The sequence below is a fragment of the Podarcis tiliguerta genome (assembly GCF_965153285.1).
Source record: "Podarcis tiliguerta genome assembly, chromosome: 6".
In the NCBI taxonomy this organism is placed as follows: domain Eukaryota; kingdom Metazoa; phylum Chordata; class Lepidosauria; order Squamata; family Lacertidae; genus Podarcis; species Podarcis tiliguerta.
The window spans coordinates 49446859-49469342 of NC_139539.1; positions in this window are offsets into that span (position 1 = coordinate 49446859).

Below are 22484 nucleotides of genomic sequence, written 5' to 3' on the forward strand. Positions count from 1 at the left end.
GTCTTATACACGGATAGTATCTCCCCTCGTTTTCTTAAATCGGAGTCCTCCAAAATAGGGGGCGTCTTATACATAGGGGCATCTTATAGACGGGAAAAAAAATATGGTACATCTTTTTCTGGGTGGAGGTGGGCACAAAATATTTTTTAATAAGAGCCAAATTCTGAAATTAATTCAAATTGCTAAAACAAAGATTTTTGGGGAAAACATTATGTTTGTCAATTAAAACCGGACAAGGTCTCATTAGAAATGAAAGTGTTCTTTTTAAGGGGAATGAAGATTTAATAGCAGGATCAAATAAGTCCCCCATCACTTAACACTGCAAACCAACGCCTATGAATAATGATAAGTGTTTTCTGTAAGGGTTCAAAGTATTTCACACATACTGTCTCAATAATTATTGCAAGAACCCTTCAAATGGGCACCGAACTGCATGGGGCACCACAACAGTGCTGCAGAATGGAGTTGTCATGGGCCAGGAGCCAGCTTTGCCTGCTGAACAGTAGCCCAAAGGGGGAGAAGGCAGAGTGACTTCACCTGTGGCTGATCATCCGTCAAGGACACAGAGGAGAAGGTACTGATGGAGAAGGCTTCAGCCTTCTTAAGTAGAGCTTCCAGCAGCATTCAGATGCTGGAAACAATGCTTGTAGTTCCTAATTCTACCTTGCTGCTTCCTGCTTGTCTTGACCCTTGACCCCAGAATCATTGGATTCCCTGACCACTGGACCATCTGACCATGTGAACTGCTGTTTGCCTGACCCTAGGACTAGACCTGGCTTTGGATGCTGACTCTGCTTCCAGGTAAGTACACCTCAGAGACCCTTTTGGTTGACTGGCCTCCTACTCTACTGAGCTCTGCATGTTGCTGCTCAGCGAAGAGACTACAACAGGAGTGCAAGAAGCGGTTGGGGTGGGTACAGAATTTCAGCACTGCACAGGGTTCCACTGAAATTTGAGAGCCCAAAGTCTGCCACTGCCCCCCCTCCTAGGCTAGTCCCACTGTGGACTCTCTCACCCTCCCATATGACATTTGGCCTGACTAATGATAACCAGCCTAGGCTGATTGACATGCCAATTGTGGAGCAGGACCAGTTGCAAAGGAAATGTAATTTTTATCCTTGTACAGCAGACTGGTTTCTAGATACACACATTATCTTTATCTTCCATTCAGCCATGCAAAAACACCCAAGGAGGCTACAAAGCAGGGCCAGTGAGGGGTGTGGTTTGGAGAGTTCCAAGGGCCAGATAGAGAGGCTGTAGGGCCACATTTGGTCTACGGGCCTGAGGTCTCCACCCCGACACAGGCCCTTGAAGTTGGCAGCCATACAGGTCATACACTAAATTGCAGAGGGTGGATCCAAGCAACCTATTAACAGAAATTTCTTTTTGTGCTGAGAAGCAAATCGTTTGTGTGGATTAGCAATTGGACAGTTTGCTATCGCAAGCCACAATGAAGTGGTGATTTACAGAAATGACTCAAGCGATCATCATTCTTCTCTCCTGGCTTAATTTGCATGGTTAGAGACTACTGAGTGGAATGCTCTTGCATCAGAGGCACTCATTGCAGCACTATTTATTTCATTAATATTTTACATCGCTTGATTGTAAACACCTCAAAGCGGTCGACAAAAGATAAAACAGTGAAATCAAGAAAAAAGTACAACCCTACCTTAAAACATACAGAAATTAAAATACTAAAACAGGTTAAAATTACCTCAACTTTCTAAGCATCTGGGTAGGCTTATATAAACAGGAATGTTTTTAGGAGGTGTCAAAAAGAGTACAGTGGACGCTCGGATTGCGAACGTGATCTGTGCGGGAGGCACGTTCGCAACCCGCACAGTGATTTGGTGCTTCTGCGCATGTGCAAGCACCGAAACCCGGAAGTAACCCGTTCCAGTACTTCTGGGTTTGGCGTGGTCCGCAACCCAAAATCTCGCAACCCGAAGCATCTGTAACCTGAAGTATGACTGTACAGTGAAGGAGCCCGCTTGATCTCAATAGGCAGGGAGTTCCAAAATATAGGCGCTGCCACACTAAACAACCAAGTTTTTACAAATTCAGAATGGGTGTTAGGTGCTACTTGTAGTAATGCCGTTTCTGTCGATCGAAGCAGTCGAGTGGGCACATGTATGCTAAGGTGATATCATAGTTTCACTTATGCACAACCTTCCCCCTCAAACATTAATAAATTACATAATTAATCTAGAGTAACTACCACCCCCTTGCCTGTAGTTACAATCAATAAAAAGGTCACAATCACCATCTAACTTATAAATCTGACCTTCGTGAGGGGGCAAATCGCTTTATTTTACTGATTTAATCTATTATTTATTGTAAAAAAAGTGAATCATCGTACAGGATAACTAATCTATTTTATGTGATTCTGGCTATGTGCCCCTTGCCTTGCACATATTGGTGAAGGTTTGTTGGGGCTGAGAGGTTGTTACTTCATAATTAATATGTTAAGAGGATCCCATTATACGCTATTGCTTTTATTACCATTGCATTACATTGTGCTCTTCTGACATGCCTTATGGATTTGGGCCCCACCCCAGAGATGTTGCACTGTTGAACTTCATCACCTTTTGGCAGTTCTCCCAGCTCCAACCTGTTAGGTTAGATCAAGTGACTCTGGGTTGGCCTTAATTAAATGCCAATATTTTGAGTAGATGTGTATGGTGTCAGCATCTGCCCATGTGACAACAGAGCTGCGTGTGGGAGCAGGTTTGCAGGAGCCCAAGTGGATAGACCTGAATGTGTTGCCTCTGTGTGTATGTTGAGCAAGTGTGGCTGTGGACAAGCACTGTTGACATTCGATGCGTGGGATGGTTTGTTATGAAATGCAGGATTGTTACTGGAGCCCCTCTGCCATGGTCTCACCACCAGTTGCTTCAAAGTGCTTCATATTTATTTAGCTTTCCAGTCCAAACCAGAGATACTATATCCTGCAGGACCTTAGCTATTTAGAGGGATAGCTAAACATTCAACATCTCCATGAATTAGAAAATAAAATGTAATGGAACAAAGATGTTTTGCACAGGGAGGAAAGAAGAGTGGTAAGAATAATTAAGTAGGAGTTTGGTAGTATTATTGTACAATCTTAACTGTAAAGCAGGAAATTAAAATTTTTAAAAATAGGGCTAAGTGTCTAAAAAGCAACAATTACATTTGAGCCAGATTTAGGAGTAAACTACAAGATTGGGTTGGATCTTTTCTGGACAAAGTTAGTTCCTTAAATCCCACTGATTGGATAGGAACTCAGTCATGATTAATTTTTCCCACTGATCCAGTGGGATCTAAGTTTAACTAACTCACAGCACAATCCTAACTATGTCTACTCAGAAATCAGGCCTTCTTAATTCAGTAGGGCTTACTCCTAGATTGGCTCTATCCCTTAGTCACATATCTTATACATACATATCTCTGCATGCTTATTTCCTTAGTTAATGAAAAGCAGGCTCAGGAGGCTAAGATATTGAGGACTAGTGGGCAGGCGGGGCACTTGAACTCCCCCCCCCCCCGTTCGTCTTTTTATGATTGAAATAAATATTCCCCAAGCTGCCTTTACCACCACTTCTCCACTCAATAGGTCTACTTCTCATTCATTTAATTCAATTACTTCATTACACTTTTGTATGTAAGGTATGGCTTGCCATTTAGGGACTGTCTTCATTAGGAAGCTGAACATGAGTCAACAGTGCGATGCTATGACACAAAAAGTTTGTTGTAGTGGACAAGAATGTTTAACTTGGACCCAAAAGGCTTAGGTCAAAATCTCTCCTCAGAAATTAACAGTGCAGTGAGGAAGGGCCAGTAGAACCAAGGGCCAAACGAAGCTTGTCTAACTAATGTACATAAGGAGAGTCAACCTATTTCTTTAGAGAAAACAGACTTGGGGGATTGGGACAACCATTCAGAGGAAAGGGGCCAAGCAGAGCCTTCCCCCATGTTGGTTTCTATTAAAAAAATAATAATCACCACAATCCCCAAGCTGCTATTTGCCCCTGACGGTGATATTGGGGGAAAGTGGCTGTGCTGGCGGTGATTTTTCTAGAAGGAAAACAGCGCAGGGGAAATGGTAAGACCTTTGTTTTAGATCTTAACCTGGAAAACCTGCACGCAATTGAATCTTCACATTCCTTGTAAGGACATGGCCCACTTTAGTTTAACCCTGCCAGCCAGTCAAATGGGCAGGGCCAGCTCTCAATAAAGGGTCTCTGCAAACCAAACTGCAATACCTTGCTAATGATGCCCCTCTGGCCAGTCCCTTTACTTCAAAGCCTTAATAGAGAATTGTACAGGGGGACTAGGGGGACTGCCAGGGATTCAATTACTTTGGAGGCAAAATTACAGGTTCCCAGCAATGGCGGGCCCTTGGTTACCTGTCTTGTGCTCAGGTGCAAGACAATTAAAGGTTTACTTCCTGCTGGGCCATATTGTAGCCCTGTGGTTAGGCTTTTGCCAAGACCCAGCAGACCCCATTAGGAAGGCCACAGGCCAGGGAAGCAGTTCTGCTTCGGCAACCCCTGCTGGGTTACAGGCATACCAGCCCTGACCTACTACTGGGGATGACCAGAAAGGGGGAGGCGGTTCAGGCTGCACCACAAAAGGCTCCTACAGGGATGGTGTCAGACTGGACAATGAAGGCAGCAGGTAGTAATGGCTGCCTGTAGGGCCCTCTTATTTCAAAGGCACAGATGGCTCCACTCTTGGTATTTGATTCTCTCTATTACTCATACACTTAAGCATAGCCTGCCTGGTGGGAGAGAAATATTACCAGTACAATGCTACAAATATTAGTTATCAGTACAATAATATCAACAGGACAAACTAATTCATAACAATTATTAAATCCTAGTTCCATACTCACAATGTGTATTACAATAATCAAATCAGTGGCCACCTATAAACATGCATTGAGAAAGCGCAACCTCTAACCTTCTGCCAATATACTACAGTCTTTTTCAACCTGGTGACCTCCAGATGTTTTGGACTACACTGCCATCAGGCCCAGGCAGCATCATAATCCAAAACATCTGGAAGGCCAGTGCTGGCATACTAGATTATCGTTTCTTACACGCAGCATAGCAAGATACCAATTCCTATATGTTCCCTTTCACTAATAAATTTGTATCTTACTTAATATGTGTGTATGGGGCAACTGAATAGATAAGGGAGTGGTACAGGCAAGGCATACTGTGGGTCTGCAGCGTTTGCATCCAATGAAGACTCAAGAAGCACAATCAATGCAGTTCAGTGGGGAGAGTTTTTATTTTTTGAAACCATCTCTCTGGTGTGTTATTGTAGCAGGACATGAAAAAGCAAATATTAAAAATGGCCTTTCGTTTGAGCAAGAAGTTGCTTTTGACTGTTAAGTTGTAAGTTGACACATTGTTTCCTTCAAAATGCACCCTTTAATAATATAATGTTGCTGTGGTCCTCTTTTCAGCCATACTGTCTGCTGCTTCGTTCTGCCTGCCCCAACAGAATCCCATAACCCCTCGCTTCTCCCTTAATTCCAAGCACTGGAGGTGGAGGGTGATGTGTTTGCAGCTTAGAAGGAAAAGCTATCTAGTTAAGGATGCTGCCCTAGTACAGGATTTCCCAATCGTGGATCTCCAGCTGTTTTTGGACTAAAATTCCCATCACCCCTGACCATTGGGTGCAGCTAGTTAGGGATGATGGGAGTTGTAGTTCAAAATCAGCTGGAGACCCAAGTTTAGGAATCCCTGCCTAGTCTATGGGTCAGTTGATGAGGCCTGGTAGGCCACAAGGGTATGGACACAGAGCTGGATAACAGGTCCTTTTGTATCCACTCTGCCAAAAGCTGGTCATCTACAAGAGGAGGGGGAGAGGACTACTGCACTCATGTCCTGTTTGTGGGGTTCTCATAGGCATTTGGTTGGACTGTAAGGAACAAAGGGCTGGACTAGGTGTGTCTGGTCTAGCAGGGACCTACTTATGTTCATCCATTCCCCATATATCCATGAAATCCAATTTTTATTTCTGTCTAATTGAAATCCTTTTCCTACCGGTATCCCTCTCCTCCCACTGAGCTTTGAAGGGAGTCATTAAGGAGGAGCTGGTTGATTAGTATGGGGAGCATATTCAGCTCACAAGAAACTGGGCTTTTATAACTAATAATAACAGGCTACTGGAGGGTGTTATATCCTACCCATTTCCCTCTGTTTTCCAGAAAGGTGGCACATTCTGCTTCTCATTGGGCAACAGCTGGATTGCAGCTTCTGTACCTTACCTACTGGTAGCTCCTTGTTGCATGCCATGCAGAGGGCAACAAGGAACTATGTAAGGTACATGCTCCAGAAGGAAGTAAGAGGCAGATGGAGTTGTCAACCTGGGAAGGTAGCCCATCTAGGAGAAGGAAGACCTCTTCTGCCTTGTGGAATATCTTTGGGAGAAGAAAAGGCTAAGGAGTAAGCCCTTCACAAACCCAGAGTGGCGTCCCTAAGATGGTTCCAGCAACTCCTACAGCCAAGTTGGTGGCAAACATATTGCTCTGCTTTCCTTTGGACCACATCAGTGAGGCCGAGGGGGGCGGTCTTGTCATCTGGGCAGTGCAGCACCTCCATACACTGCACAGGCTTGCGCCTCAGAGAGATAATTTTGGTGCTGCTAATGCAATGGTTTGACTTCACCCCCGGAAGCACACTCCATTGTCTCTCAAGACAGACAGATGCCAACAACTAATATAATAAGTTAAGTTAGTCATGACTGTGTTGTCCCATATGTTATTATACAGTACATTAACCACTGGGGCTGTAGCTATGCTCATGTATAAAATTATAGAAGCTACTGGCAGATAAACAATTTTTTGTTTTGTTAGCACAGACTTGGCACCACGTCTTATGAAGTGACAGGAACTACACATGTCCCTGAGTATTAGGCAAGGCTTTTGCCAACTGGATTATAAAGAAACTGCATTTGGTGCTGTAACCTTAGAGTACTTCTCACAAACAAAGGTGAGGTGGTAAACTTGTTTCTTGACTACATCACTGCAGAGCACAAGTAAGAGCTTATATCACCGCTTCACCATACAAAAAAAAAAAAAAAGCAAACAAACCCCCAAACCTCCGCACATAAAAAGGTCAATGTCAGAGAGAAGTATTCTAGTCCAGCCTTGTCCCTGACATGCCAGTTTTCCATATGCCAGGAATTTCTGTAGAAGAGCATTCCATCATGTCAGCCTCCCCCCGTGGTGATACAGCCAAGAAACTGCTGCTTACGACAACCATTTCCTTCTGTCATCCAGCCCAGGAAGTGTGTGTTTCTTCCTCCTTAAACCTTCAGTTTATAGCATTCTTGGCCAGAGGTGCGAAGACTGTGGCCTTTCAGATGTTGTTGAACTCCCAGCTCCCATCAGTTCTGTCTAGTATGGGTTGGGGATGATAGGAACTGTAGTCCATCTGGCAAGACAGAGGCTCCCCATCCCAGTTCTAGGCTTTGCATGACTAGGTCAAGAAATGTTGGAGTCAATTAATACATACCATGAACTTGGATGAATGGCAGATAAATTATAGGCACAAACCCATCTCACTTATTAATTTATTTATAGTCAACTCCCAATTTGCATGCATTAGAGTCACACACACCGGAAGGGGGTGGAACAGGCAGGATGGGGGAGGAATGGGGGGACGGGCTTAAGTGTGGCCCGCCAGCACACACAGTGCCTCGGAACACAACCCCCATGCAAATGAGGAGTTGTCTGTACACCATTTATATCCTGTACTTCAACGTAACTTTGAAACAAACGTAACAAATTTAACAAACGAAATAAAAAAGTACACTTTAGTAATAATAATAAAATAAAGCATGGAAAATAGTACAGCAAATTTAAATAACAAAATAAAGCAGCAAAAGCCCATTCAAAACAGACAATAAAATTAAAGTGCTCTAAAATGCGGATAGATCGATTGACAGGGAAAAGTTGATCCCTCCAGTAGATTTTGGAGGCAAATTTCTGTCATGAAAATGGATTAATGGCTCGCCTTTCTCAGCCGGTGGCAGGATGACCTGACAAGACCCGTATTAAATTTAGAGACACACCCACACTGCAAAGTCACTTGTGGCAATATAACACAGAACACACTGGATCAGAGCAATGACTGAACCACTGAAAAGTGGCATATAAACAAACACAGAGAGAAAGCTGAGGTAGAGGGGTTACTGTGCCAGGAAAAAGTAGCTGCAGGGCGAGACACTCAGTGGCATGTCCTGAAGGTCAGAGCAGGGGAAGAGGAAGAGAAGATCTCTTTGCCCCACACCTCCCACCAAGTGAGTCACACATAGCTGTACGCATTGGGGCTTTGCTGATTATTTTGGCTTTTTTGGCCCAGAGCAAGAAGCTCTCCATTCAGATCAAGCACATGGCTGCTTTTGGCTGGGAGCCCATCCAGCCGTCAAGCCCCAGCATGGGACACCAAATTTTTAACATACTTTTCCTGCTATGGTTTGGCAAGGTGCCACATTGCATGATTTGGCACTATGACCTATGGCTTACAAAGTGACAGTCCCCCACTCAGAACAATGCAGGACAGGTGTAGAAGGGATCTAGAGAAGACGAATTGGCCTGTGACCTAGGTAGTTAAGCTAGTTTGAAACAGGCGAGATGGCAACCCAAGTGGTAGGTTCTTTTGGCAAAGCCGCTAAACAGACAGGTGGGTGCAGTGGTAGATTGATTGCTTTTGATCTTCTGGAGATAATTTGCTTTCCCCCTAGAGATCAATCTTCTGCCTTAATTATAATGTCTTATACCCATCCCTCCCTCCACACTGCTCTGATCAAATTTGGAGTCCCTTGCAGATGCATTAAAGGAATAAGGCAGTGCTGGATTTAGGGGGGTGCTGGCAGTCCCCCCCCCCCCACAGGGTGCCAAGCTGAGGGGGTGCATAATAATACAGTGGTACTTCGGGTTACATACGCTTCAGGTTACATACGTTTCAGACGCTGCTAACCCAGAAATAGTGTTTCAGGTTAAGAACTTTGCTTCAGGATAAGAACAAGAACTTGTGCTCCGGCGGCGTGGCGGCAGCAGGAGGCCCCTTTGGCTAAAGTGGTGCTTCAGGTTAAGAATAGTTTCAGGTTAAGAACAGACCTCCGGAACGAATTAACTACTTAACCCGAGGTACCACTGTAATCATCATCGTCGTCATCATAATCATCATCATCATCATCATCATCATCATCTATATTTATATGAGTACCTACTGAGGAGATCCATTAAAAAGCAACTGTACCAGAAAGGAATGATTGTGAAAATAAGAAATACTTAGGGAGGGGGTGCTGAATTTTGTCCTCACTTAGGGCGCCATATTACTAAAGTCCACCCCCTGGTTAAGCTAACATTTTTTTTATCTCTATACAGTATTAAGATTCCATAAGAGCTGGAAATTCACAGGTCCTGAAAGGTAACAGGGCAAATTTAATTCACCAACTTATATGTATGTCTCCTGCCTCTTACCTGCAGTATGTATAATCCACTCCCTTCATGTCTGGATGGCCATTTTTCACATTCAACTGATTGGCACTTAAGTTTACAATTAGTCTGTATTAATTAATATGAATATGTTGATGACTCTGCTTTTTTCTCCTGTACTGCTCTCTTAATTTTGGGTTATTAGGTTTATTTCTATTAGTCTTTGGTTGTCCCTTTTTTTCCTTTTGGTTTTTTACTATACATTGTAAGCTGCCTTGAGGACTTCATATGGAATGGCAGAGTAGACCAATTTTACAGCACCCAGTGCTCATTTACCAAGCAGTCTGAAATCCTCCAGCCCAGCCATCCAGCTGCTACCTAGGTGTAAAATGCATGACTTGTGCACCAGGCAGGGGCATCATAGGCTGAACAGGAACATGATGACAAGCAGAGGGGTGAGCTGGAGGGCAGCCTTCCTGTGCTTCTTCAGCCTCCAGCCAAAAATAAACCCCACTTGCTCTCCCAGTCTCCCTGGGTGGTGTCTGTTTATTTTCTGTAAGTGATCCTACAAGGAACAGAATTGCTGCCAAGGCTTCGTGGTGGAAGAAGGGTAAGCTATACTGAGGTCATTGTCCGCAGAATACATTTTCCAACAATAGGAAAACGCTTTGTTCCCGAGAGAACAATGCCTGACCCAAGGTTAGGGCTGTAGAAACCATTGCAAAGCCAACATGATGTGGATATGTGCACATTCCATTTGCTGCTGTTGATGCAGAACGGCAGATTAACACCATGCATTTAAGGCACATCCAATGCACATTTAAAGCATGTGCCTTCCCCTAAATAATATTGGGAACTCTAGTTTGCTAAGGGTGTTGAGAATTGGAGCACTTTAAAGGGGAAGCTACAGTTCCCAGTATTCTTTAGGGGAAGCCATGAGCTTAAATGCATGGTGTGGATCTCTGTGTACAAATGTGTATTTATGCATGTACGTATGTGAGATCAGAAGACATTAGCTGGTACCTTCAGTTGAGCCCCATTACTTGACTGACTGCTCAGCTAAATGCTTTTCTACGCAGTAGGGTAATAGCTATGGCTTAATTGTTTGTCTCAGTTGAGTTTGTCTCATTTTCCTACACAGTAGAGGAACAGCTTTGCCTCAATTCATTGGGAGTTTGTCAATGTGAAAAAATGTGCTTATCTTTCTTCCAGCACCAAATCCCTTTAAAGTTCCTTGAAATACAGAAATTACAAATAGAGGAATAAAAACCCAGTTAGTGACAGGAAATTTTAAAATACTGCTAGTTTTGCCAATATAAAAAATAATAATGCATGTACTGCAGAAGATTTAAAGGGCTGAGCAGCTGGGAAAGGGAAGAGGCTGCCTCTGTCTGCTGTTGTATATGAAAATTGGCAAATTGAGGTATTCCAGAATAAAAAGCTAATATAACTGCACCCCGCTGTTGCTGGTCTATTCTTCACCCCTCAATTTGAGGCATGGAAGACTACAGAGTTGAATAAAGGTTTCCCCAGTCTCAGGATATATGGGCAAAAGGCCAGCAAATGCTTTTTGGTAGCCTGTTTGTAAATATTGATTCTCACATGAAAACAGAAATAAGAACTTCTAAAATAATTACTTATTCTGCATTTGCTCACATAATAATTGTATATATTTTATTGTGCTGTGTTCAGTTACAACCCCCTCATTCTTTCCACCATCTCGTCCTAGGACGCCACAGAAACTTGCTATAAAGGTGGAAAACAAGAGACACACCTAGAATGGGGAATGCTGGGAAAGAGCATGACAGCAGAGGATTAGTTCTTTTGTATTACACAGTAATTGTGTTTAGATACTCTGGGTTTATAAAATAATTTCCATGGATTACCTACACAAGAAGTAGGATTATGTAAAGATGTTTTAAATGTGCTTGACATACCAAAACCAATGCTACAGTGAATTAATGTTTATGATGTAAATGTGTTAAGTGTACAGTATATGAGAAAAAAACATCGCTGTCCAAAACCCCCACAAATCTGAAATGAAAAATATTAGAGCAGGTAGCCTAAGGCAATAAGTGCTTTATCCTAGTGACTAGAAAGGCATTGTTGACATCCATCTGTCTCAAGAGACAATGGAGTGTGCCTCTGGAGGTGAAGTCAAACCGCTGCATTAGCAGCACCCAAGTGGCCTCCCTTGGGCGCAAGGCTGAGCAGTGTATATGGAGATCTTGGGCTACTCAAATGACAAGACCCCCCCCCCCCCCGCCTTGCTGATGTGGATCAGAGGAAAGCAATACTGGAAGGAGGCATACAGGGCACCATTCAATCGCCTTTGGGACTCCATCCCTGATTTGTGTAGGGTTTACTCCTTAGCCTTTTATTCTCTGAAGATATCCTGCAAGGCAGCAGAGGTTTAGGATCAGAATTTTCCTTCTCCTAAATGGGCTACCTTCCCAGGTTGATGAGCCCCCTCTTCCCCTCATTTCCATCTACAGCACGTTCAGAAATCATCTTCTTGGCTATTGGACCCATTATTGGTCTCGTCCATTCAATCCACCGTAGCCTGTCTTTGCATGCAGGGGGAGTCCCAAACTCACTGAGGGTTTGAGACCCATCGGTTAACCTCACCTGCTTTAGCTGGCCAGTTGAAGCCGTTTCTGGGATGTGGCTGCTGTCACATGCTGACAGCTTCCAGGAACCACAGGTGAGAGCTGAATGCAGGGTGGGAACCACAGGTGAACAAACTACCTCAGAAGGAGCATGACGTGTCCTCTACCAGAGGTACTACCCATCCCCTAACACCCCATATTAAATTTAAGGAATGCAATTAAGGGGGTAATGAAATAAATTTGTAGATACTTGTCAGGAAAGTGTTATATTTTATGTCTTACCCTCCAATAGAGGGGGAGCAGCTGGGGAAACTCAGGTGAGTAGGAAAAGCCAGGAGGGCTGCCAGTGAGGCTCCCTATCCCACCAGCCTTATGCAGTGCCTGAGGCAATTGCCTCACTCTGCCTAATGATAGGGCTGGCCCTGCAGACAATTCAAATACAGAACAAGCAACACATGCAGCATATTGGAGGGTTGATGTAGTTCCCCTTTATATGCTGTACAAATGCTTTGACTAGGGAAGGATGATTTATAGGGGCAGCCAGCAACATATGAATAATTCCATAATGGATATACTAGTTATATAAAAATATGTAATGACAATGCATTTCAGAAGGAAATAATCCACATGCTGAGTCAGACCAGTTTCACCAAACATTTTGCTAGATCTATCTTGTAAAAATGCGTAAGGTCTTTAAAACCCAGATACTTGTGACCAAGTGTTATCCTGTACAAATAACTTCCATAGGAAACTTGAAAGGGCATTTAGCAGCAAGTGCTGTATTTCAAAGTTAGGTATTTGTATTCTAAATGGATTTGGTAATTTATGTTAAACTCCCCTGTTACCAGTGAGCTAAAGTTTTCATAGGTCCTTGGCACTTCTTAAGATTTTCTTTAGCACATTTTCTGAAAAGGAAGAGCCTGCCTTCCTGGCCGCCGCTCCCACCCCTCACCCCCATGATGAAATGAAGCACTGTGTTCTAGGCTCAGAAACCAAAAAAGCAAATAGGAACTATATCAAGACTCAGTTGTTTTCAAAACTTTTGAGCCCATCCCATTTGTTGCAGATAATGACTGAAAATTTATAAAAGGCTGTGTTAGTAGTAATAGGGTTTTTGTAACTCCAAGTGTCTGAAAGACCCAGCTGGTAAGGGTGGGGACTTGTGATATTTCCCAAAACATCAGCAATCCACCCACTAAAAATTAAATGCTATAGAAGGCACAAAAAGTTGGAATCCATATGTAAGTTGCAGTTTGAAGGCAGCCTGTTTTGATGTAAAGATAACTGTCATGGTCTTTGTGGCCGCATATGGACTTCAAGTTAAACCATAGTTCAGCATTACAGGAAAACACCTTGGTGGTTCACACATAATGCTAAGCCATAGTTTGTTTAAGCCGTGGTTTAACAAAAAATTAATTTGTTTTTTGAAGGTTAACTGCTTTTAAATAGTACTGTTTTGTACTGACATGTCTTCTGCCCTGGGCACCAGTGGAAGAAGGGCAGATATAAATTTAATAAAATAATATAAATATAACTAAATAATTATAAAGTTAACAAACACAGACAGACAATCAAACATACTATTGCTGTTACTTCAAAGTTCAGTTTGTTTTGTTTGCTCTTGCCTCATGTTTATTGTAGCTTCTGGAGTGGGATGATCAAACAAACTATAGTTAAGACGGGGTGTTGGATTCATATGTAACACCAATCCATAGTTAAAACAAACTTATGTTTATAAGCCATGAACCAGCTGTAGCTTCAGATTGCGGTTTGTTGGCAGTTAACAAAACTAGTTAAGCTGCTGGGCAGGGTTCACACATAATGGTAAGTCACGGTTTAATAAGCCATGGTTTAATGTTTTGTGTGAACCAGAGTCTTGGCTCACGTGCTCCTCCCTTCTCCCTCAACACAGCTGCAAGGACTTCTAAAACTTTTGCTTCCATTCTTGCTTAACCACAATTTGTCCTGTCATCTGAATTAAAAAAGTGTGGTTAACCGTAACTACGGTTTGATTGAAAGAAGCTTCAAGTCAAACATTGTTAACATTAATCAAAATGTGTTAATTCAGAGGATGGGACAAGCTGTGGTTATGTAAAAGTGGAAGTGGTGGCTTGCAAATTCTTCCGCATGGCCATGGCAGTACAGGGCAGGGAGCATGTGAAACGGAGACTTACTGCACCTCATTCTCATAATCCTAAAACTATGTTCAGGGCACAGTGGTGTAGCTAGTTGCTTGGGTGCCTGGGGTGTCGCTTGAGCCCTGTGCCTGGGGTGGGCCACCCATGGTGGCGGGGCCAGGGGCCCACTGGGCAGGGTGAGCCATGGCAGAGAATGCTACGCGGAACCTCCAAGGAGTCCGCCCACCACCTCCCCTTCAGCTGTAAGGTGGCTGAGGGGGAACAGCGGGCAGACACAAGCCCTACACTGGCATTTGGGGCAGTGTGGAGCATGCAGGCGCCTGAGCCACCACGCCACTTCCAGGGGAGACACATAGCTTGGGTGCACTGCAGGCCCTGGTAAGTGATGCCACCCACAGTGTGGTGCCCAGTATGCCCTGCCCGCCCCCAGCTATGCCTCTGGTTCAGGGAAACCCAGATTGGGCACCCCAGAAGTTGGGAGACTCACATACCTCTCAGTTGACTCACTTCCTCTTTACCTGGACTCAGCATCATAACTGCAACCCCACTGCAATAGTTCTCCCTCTTCCACACTCGTTCTTCACAAACATTCCTTCTCTCTCAAGCAAATATTATTTCTGGACAAATACAGTGTGAATCAGCCCCTTTTGTTTTGCAGGCCTAGCTTGTCAGGCTGCTGTTTAATGACCCTCGTGCTGTGTACTGTAGGCTGTTCATTAACCTCTAGCCACAGATGGTGAGGAGCTGGCATTGAGCCACTGGGAACAGTTTGCCAGCGCTAACCAGGAGCTGCCAGTGACCTTTACACAGGGATGACTATGCCTACCACAGGGAATCAAGTTGATGGAGAATTTGGTGTGACCATTTAAGGGATGCCTCCTCCTAATAGGGGTAGTGTCAGGGCCTACGTGGACTTGTGCCTTTGCTTTTAAGGTGCAGGTTTTTAGCAATGAAAATAGCACCAGCTTAACAGAGTGGATAATTTTTTTAATTGCAGCAGGCTTGAAGAGGCTATTTAACCCTCTTCCTCACTTGCTGCAGCCCTGAGAAAAAGCCTTTCTCTGAAGCCACAATTGCACCAGGCCTTTCCATGTCTGCTGCAATTCCAGAAACTCCCCCAGGCTAATGCAATCTGTGTTTCTAAAACTCTGCAGTCCTGATAATCATCACCCACCCCATGATGCAATTTGCATTTTAAGAAACATTAAATGCCAATATGCTTTTAGCATTATCCACATTCAAACCATACATTTAAAGCACATGACCTCTGCAAGAATTTTGGGAACTAGATTCTTCCTCATAGATCCACAGTTCCCATGAGTCTTTGGAGAAAGTAATGTGCTTTAAATGTATGGTGGATGTGCTTTAAATGTATGGTGTGGATTTGCCAATCATACCTAGTTTGGCCCTTGGCATCTTAATATTATGCTATTGCAATGTATATAGCAGAGGTATTAAAACCATGACCCATGGGCTACATATGTTCTTTGTAGGCCAAGCCATACATTTGCATCATGTAAATGGATACCACACAAAATTATTCCCTACACATGCAGTGCTGGTGATGACAGGTGCAGCAGCAAAGGACTCAGGTGTGAAATGTTATTTTGATAGCCCTCTGAACTCTCCACCCAGGTAATAGAATCAAACAAATTGGTTATTAATTAGTAGAGGGGATTAAATAATGACTGCTGCCGTGAGTCACAAGAGAGTACACAGACACACAAGGAGTGTCATTCAGTAAACACACTTGGGGAAACCTAATGGTAATACACACGCATATACTTGAGTCATAGCAGAATCACGATTGTTTACCTGGGGTGCAATATATGTGGAACTGGGAAAGAGACAAAGAGTATATGTTCCTTCTTCACTACCACATGAGAGCATTATTTTGGTTTCTCAGCCTCTGGTGCTATTCATCTTAAAGCATTGTTTTGTTAATTACAAAAGCTACCCCAACATTATAGGCATGTCCAGCAAGTTTACCATTGTGCGGTACTTCCCAAATATTTGAATTTGGACCCACCTATAGACATCATCTTCCCTCTGAGCCCTGTCCCCCACGACTTTTGGTAGGCAGCCATGTATTTAGTGTGCGATCACACAAAATCTTCACACACTAGTCACTGCTGCTGGGTGTAAGAATCTGATGACTGGGGCGCTAAATCAATTCTGGCATTAGAAGACAGCTAAAACAGACTTCCTCTTTAAGCCAGCCTCTGAAGGAGACAGAAGCGGGGAGGAGCTGCTGTGGCCATATATATTTGGCCTGACATTGTGCAACTTCCATGATGATAGCAATTTTATTGGCTGCAACTGTAAAGCTCTACTGCTGAAAAAGGAGAGCTTTGCCTGCTCTTCTGCCTCCCTTAAGCTTCAAACCCATCCTTGAATTCACTCCTCGCAGTGTCCCATGCAACAGTCTGAGAATTATTTAAATGCTTTAAATGCTTTATATATGGGAGAGGAGCTTTATTTATTTATTTAAATTTATACACTGCTCGGTTGGGGGGGAAATCCTCAAAGCAGTTTAAAAAAGATAAAATGGTAGAATTAAGAAAAAATGTACACCCTTACTTTAAAACATACAAAAGTTAAAATACTAAACGGATTAAAATTACCTTAGACTTTAGTCTAATTCCAGACATAGGCAAGATGCCTAAACCTAAAACATCCCCTACAGATGCTTACATAAGTTTAACTTATTAAGATGATCCTATCTAAGCATTCTTATGAAGAAGAAATCTTACTGAAGTTAAGGAGACTTAGTCCACAGTTTATACTCAGGACTGAGATGTAAAACTGCTGCTATTATATGTTCCTACATTGCCTTGGAACACACTTATTCTCCACTTTCCCCCATTGTGGGTTCTTATACTCTAGGGCTATATAGTGCTGTTGATACATTGCTTTTCTGCACACAGCTGATGGAATTAAATGGGGTTCTATATGGCATCTATTTAATAGAGTACTATTTCCTTATAAAACCCAGCAAGGTCAGTCCTAACGGGCAAGTTCCTTCTAAATGTGCACTTTGATATGTCCCACTACAGCAAAGTCTTACTTCTCCTTACTACTGCCTCTTTAATTAGTAGCTTCTCTATTTTTTCTTTCTTTTAAAGTGGCTTCTGCCCCTTTAATTAGCTGTTTCCAGAGTACAGTGGAGTAGCTTTAATCACTGGATATCTCTTTGCAGTCAGAACAATTGCTTGCTTGCTTGTTTGCTTGTTTTATTAGGCACATTTTTGCAATTTCACTCTTAAAAATAAAATGAATTAGAACAATTATGCATATCTGCAAACAGGAAACCAGTCATTAATACACACACTCCATGGAGCAGGAGCTAACTAATTACAGCCAATCCAGGGATGCCATGGGCACAGAAGTGAAGGAACTAATTACAGGGGCACTAGCAGCTTTAAATGAAAGAGGTAAGGATGAAGCTAGCACAAATCATTTATGAAAAAAGGCAGAAAAACAAGAGAAAACATTAGAATGTGGTAGGCTGGATTCTCTGTAAAATGGTGAGTGAATGAATGCTGTATTATTATGGGAAACACAGCTAATATGGAAGCAACGGCTGCACATGGCTCAGTTCAAGACTGCTATTTCACTTTTCTGCAGAAAGCCCCCAAATTAGCAGGGCCCAAAGATACATCCCAAATACAGTTTTAAGGTTAAATTGTGAAAAGGCAATGCATTTTATAAATATGTGTTGTGGTTATTGTTGGTATCATTTCGTATCTCCTAATAACAGTAGTAATGCTATCAGAACAAAATAAACAAGGCATTCATTTTAGAAGCAAATAAGCTTGTGCTTTTGACATGCATACCTAGTTCTTAGGATTGTTTAATTTTTCAGAACAATAGTCAAGCAGTTGTACAGAGGTAGAAAGCTGGCCAGAGATATGAGTGCTCCCGGGACATAATCACTTGTGTGGTTGGGGGTGAGGGTTCCTCTCCTCCCTAAATGGTGTTCCTGTTTGGCTGGTTTGCCAAGCGATTTGAAGCACATATAGGCAAAGGATGCCATGTCACTCACGGCGAGCCATTCCTAACTTATATTTGAGGTTGAAGAGGCTGGGTTTTGTTCATTCCAGCTGCAATGATTATATTATTGTTTGAACCTATCCCACTTACCTGGGAGGAAACCTCACTGAAATCAAAGGGACTGGATTCTGAGTAGGCATGGATTCTGAGTAGGAAGTTCTTTAAAAAAAAAAAACCAACCCCAACACTTTCCCTTATTATTTTCCTCCTCAAGCTACACGTGTCCTTTTACCTTTTGCCATACATCACCCAGAGTCTCTGTGTGTTGCTGTCTTCTGAATTGTCTTCAGTTAGCACGTCTTCTCTTTAAAAGCAATTTCAAAACGTGCTGCAGCAGTAAAGATCAAATTTATACACCACATCCTCACCTCTCCCAGTGCATATATTGCCCTATCCCAGCTGAACTGTCCTTAAGCCTTTCTATTTATGCTTGCTGAGAAAAAGCCCTCTTGGCAACAATTAAACTGGAATAAGTTACACCAGTGTAAAGGACAAAAAAGCAACAACCCCAGGGAATGTTATGGGCAGAGAATTGGCATGTTGGGGCTGAAGGGATAGTGGGGCAAGAAAGTGAGTAGACAGAAGGTCCCCCACCCCACCCCACCCCACCCGAGAAGTTTCCCCCACCCCAAACACACACACTGAGGACACCTAGCCCAAGAGACCCCCAGAACTTGGAGCCAGCACTACACTAATTTGAAACAAGCTGTTGAACTAGAATTTTATTCAGCAAGTCTGCGCTTGGGCTTTTATGATCAAGATGCAGCAGTAAGTCCCTGTTTGTCAGCGTTGCACTACTGATTCATATTCAGAGTATAATTAGCCGCTCTCTCATACACACCCATACACACACATAGTGTCTGAGACAGTTTTTGGCAAATGGACTCTGTTTTCTCTTCAAGGTCTGGCAAGTTCCCATTTAATGAAGGAATGCTGAGTTTCTTTTCCCTCTGATATTTAAGCAGGAATTAATGCTGAGAGGAGAGGCGGACCTGGAAAGGGTGATATTGTAGAGCAAATAGCTAGAATCAACATTTTGGCCCAATAAACAATAAGTCTAAGGCTGTGTACACACTATACCTCTAAAATACATTTGAAGCACATTTATGCCTTCAATGAATTCTGGGCACTGTAGTTTGTTAAAGGGTGCTGGGAAACTGTAACTCTGTGAGGGGTAGGCTACAGTGCCCAGAATTATTTTGAATAAAATAATGTGCTTTAAAGGCAGTGCTCTTCCCCCCCACTAAAATAATGTTTAGCGGTACTCTCATTTTCCTACTCATATTGAAATACTGCCCCTCAATGAAGCCAAGCTTAGATTCACAAAATGTTTAGGGGGTATGCGTACCCCCAGAAAAAAAGCACTGTTTAAAGGTATAATGTGAATACAACCTAAAGCACATTGAGAAGGTTTAGATGCTGAACTGGTAATATGGAGCCCACGGGAGAAATGATTCTGGGTGACTTGAGGAAAGGGGCTAATCAAGAGGGGATAGCTGCCAACCTGTACTTCTACAGTAGAGCTCAAAGTCACAGCCTCTCTGGAGGTCTATCTCAGGTGTAGGGGTTGTTTGTAACATATCACTTTTATTGACCTAGGTAAAGGCAGCTCTGTTTCAAGAAGGAGGCAAGCGCACAGAGTGGACTTCAGCAGGAAGCTTCTAACTGTCTTTGTTTATTGATGCACACAGTGTATTTATACTATAGACAGAGCCTGGGTTACTCCCAAATTGGAGAAGTTGTGTACAGGAGATGTGGGGGGTGGTGGGGGCTTACCAAAGGGTATTGTGGAGGACAGAGAAAGGAGTTAAGGGTTGAAAACTAACAAAAGCCACTGTGCAAAGGCAAAAAGGCTCCTGCATACACAGAAGTGACCCAGCTGGAGAGAGTGTCCCTTGGGAGCTTGCACTGAATTTGGATTGAAGATAAAAAGAGGCTTTCAAATAATCCAAAGTGTGACATTCTAAAATAGCTTCCCTAGCAAAGTTGTGAGAACAAAGGATCTAATTCATTTGAAAACTCAGCAGGGTGTATTTGAAAAATATTCCATGTGAGGTCTATCTGATGCTTCCACATTTTTTCCTGGTGCTTTCTTATTTACTCCCTGAAGTTTTAAAATATACACCCCTGCCATACATGTCTGCAAATTGTAGAACTCACAACCAGCATAGCTGAAGCACCCAGCTTATGAACACTCAGTTTTTGGATGTGGTTTGACAGATCACAGGATTTCTCCAAGTGATGTTTAAAAATAAAAACCTGCAGGAGTAAAATGGACTAATTTGGACTATTATTAACATTATTATAGTTATTAATTTCATTTAAGAATAGCTTCCTATGAGGCATTCTGAATCAATATAAAATAGAATAGCAGCCATATATAAAACAGTTAAAACAATTGTATATATAAAAACCATTTAAATAAAACAATTATAAATATACAAAACCAGTTTAATACAGCAAGAGAACATACATAAAATAAATTCAAATTCAGGACAGATACCCAGTGCTTTTTATCCTGGGGGTACGTAGGGTATGCATACCCCTAAACATTCATACTTTTGTCCATTTACTGTATTTATTTTCCTCGATTTGAACTATAATGGTGATTTTCTTGAGTCAAAAGGAGAGTACCCCTAAACATTTTTGTAGAAAAAAAGCACTTCAGATATCAGCGGGGATGAATATTTTAGAAGGCTTGTTGAAGGAGGAATTTGAAGCTACATGTTCACAGAAGCACATCTCTCTCTGTTAAAAATAAGAGCACACAGAAGGACACTTCTCCCACCCCCTTCCCCACAGAAAGGGTAGCACCAATGTATTTTGTTGGGGTGGGTGTTTACTAGCATTAGTAAAACATGGATAGCAGGTGGGGGGGACCTCAGGCTTAGGGCTGAATGCAGGATTCTCCTCAAGCCAAAGCTCCTCCTCAGCCACACACCCATTCTCCCATTCTCCAGGCCACACCCCTCACTGGTGCTGCTTTGTAACCTCTTTGAGGGTTTGCCTGGCTGGAATGTGCGTTCGAAGTCTCTTCATGCCTCTTACTTGTCTGGATGGAGACTAGCGAGGGGTGTGTGTGTGTGTGTAAAAACAAGCCTAGTGTACAAAGCTAAAATTTACATTAATTGCCCCACCCACTTTTGCCTCTGGCCTCTGTCACCATGTGGTCCCTGGAAGGTTGCCTAGAAGGGAATGAGGCCCTCAGCTGAACATGGTTTGCCACCCTGACTTAACACTAAGTGTGCACTTTAAATTTGTTTTAATATATACAGTATACAGTTATCCTCTTTGGTTCAGGAGAACACCAGAAACTTATTAACATGGCCAGAAAAGAAATGAAAGCATTGAGGCAGTAGTGGGTGTGGAAAGGAGAAGAGCAGAAATTGATGGTTGATCCTCCCACCCCAAAACACCAAAGCAAATTTTCTGTAACCCCCGAGCGGAGCAATTTGGAGCCCAATTTCCTCAACCTTTTGGATTATCTCCATATTGGACAAAGTCAAATTTACAGGGGAAAGCATAGATTTTTGTGTTATTTGACTGCACAAATTAAGCAACCACACAGTAAATTCTGTGTGGACAAGCCCTTAGTCTCTCTGTGGAACACAATACTTACACATGCTACTGAGAGAGAAAGACAGGACAAATACATCCACTCTCCACCCCAACAATGAGATGTGATTGCATATGTGAATACATTTTGGCAAAAGTTACGTCTGCTCAGCAAAGGATGCATCCCACAGCTCAGCATATAAGAGTCTGTGTTCTGGCAGAGGGAATGTGATTGCCAGCAATGGTTCTTTCTTGTGGTGAGTGCTGCTCTCTTCTGGTGAGGGTGCATACATGCACTGTTTGTCTCTATTTGCATAAAATTGTCCAAGAAGTTATTGTGATTTTTCTATCTCTGCATTTTCTTTCTCTAGGCAGGAAGGAAAAGATTCTGCTGAAAGCTTACTGAGCATGTAACCTGACACAGAATGTTCCCTGGATAGTGTGGTACCTGCAATGAGCATGTGGGTCTGTCTGTCTGTCTGTCTGTCTGTCTGTCTATCCATCATGGGTACAGTGAAGAAGTATGAACAAAGGGAAATAATTATTGTGCATCAGATTGTTTTTACTCATATGTACAACCAAATACCATTTGTGGTAAGCAAATGCTACTTTCAGTATTGATATCGACATATGAAACCAACATTGATAGGGTAGCCATCATAGGAGCCAACTCCTAGGGGCTGAGGTCTCTTT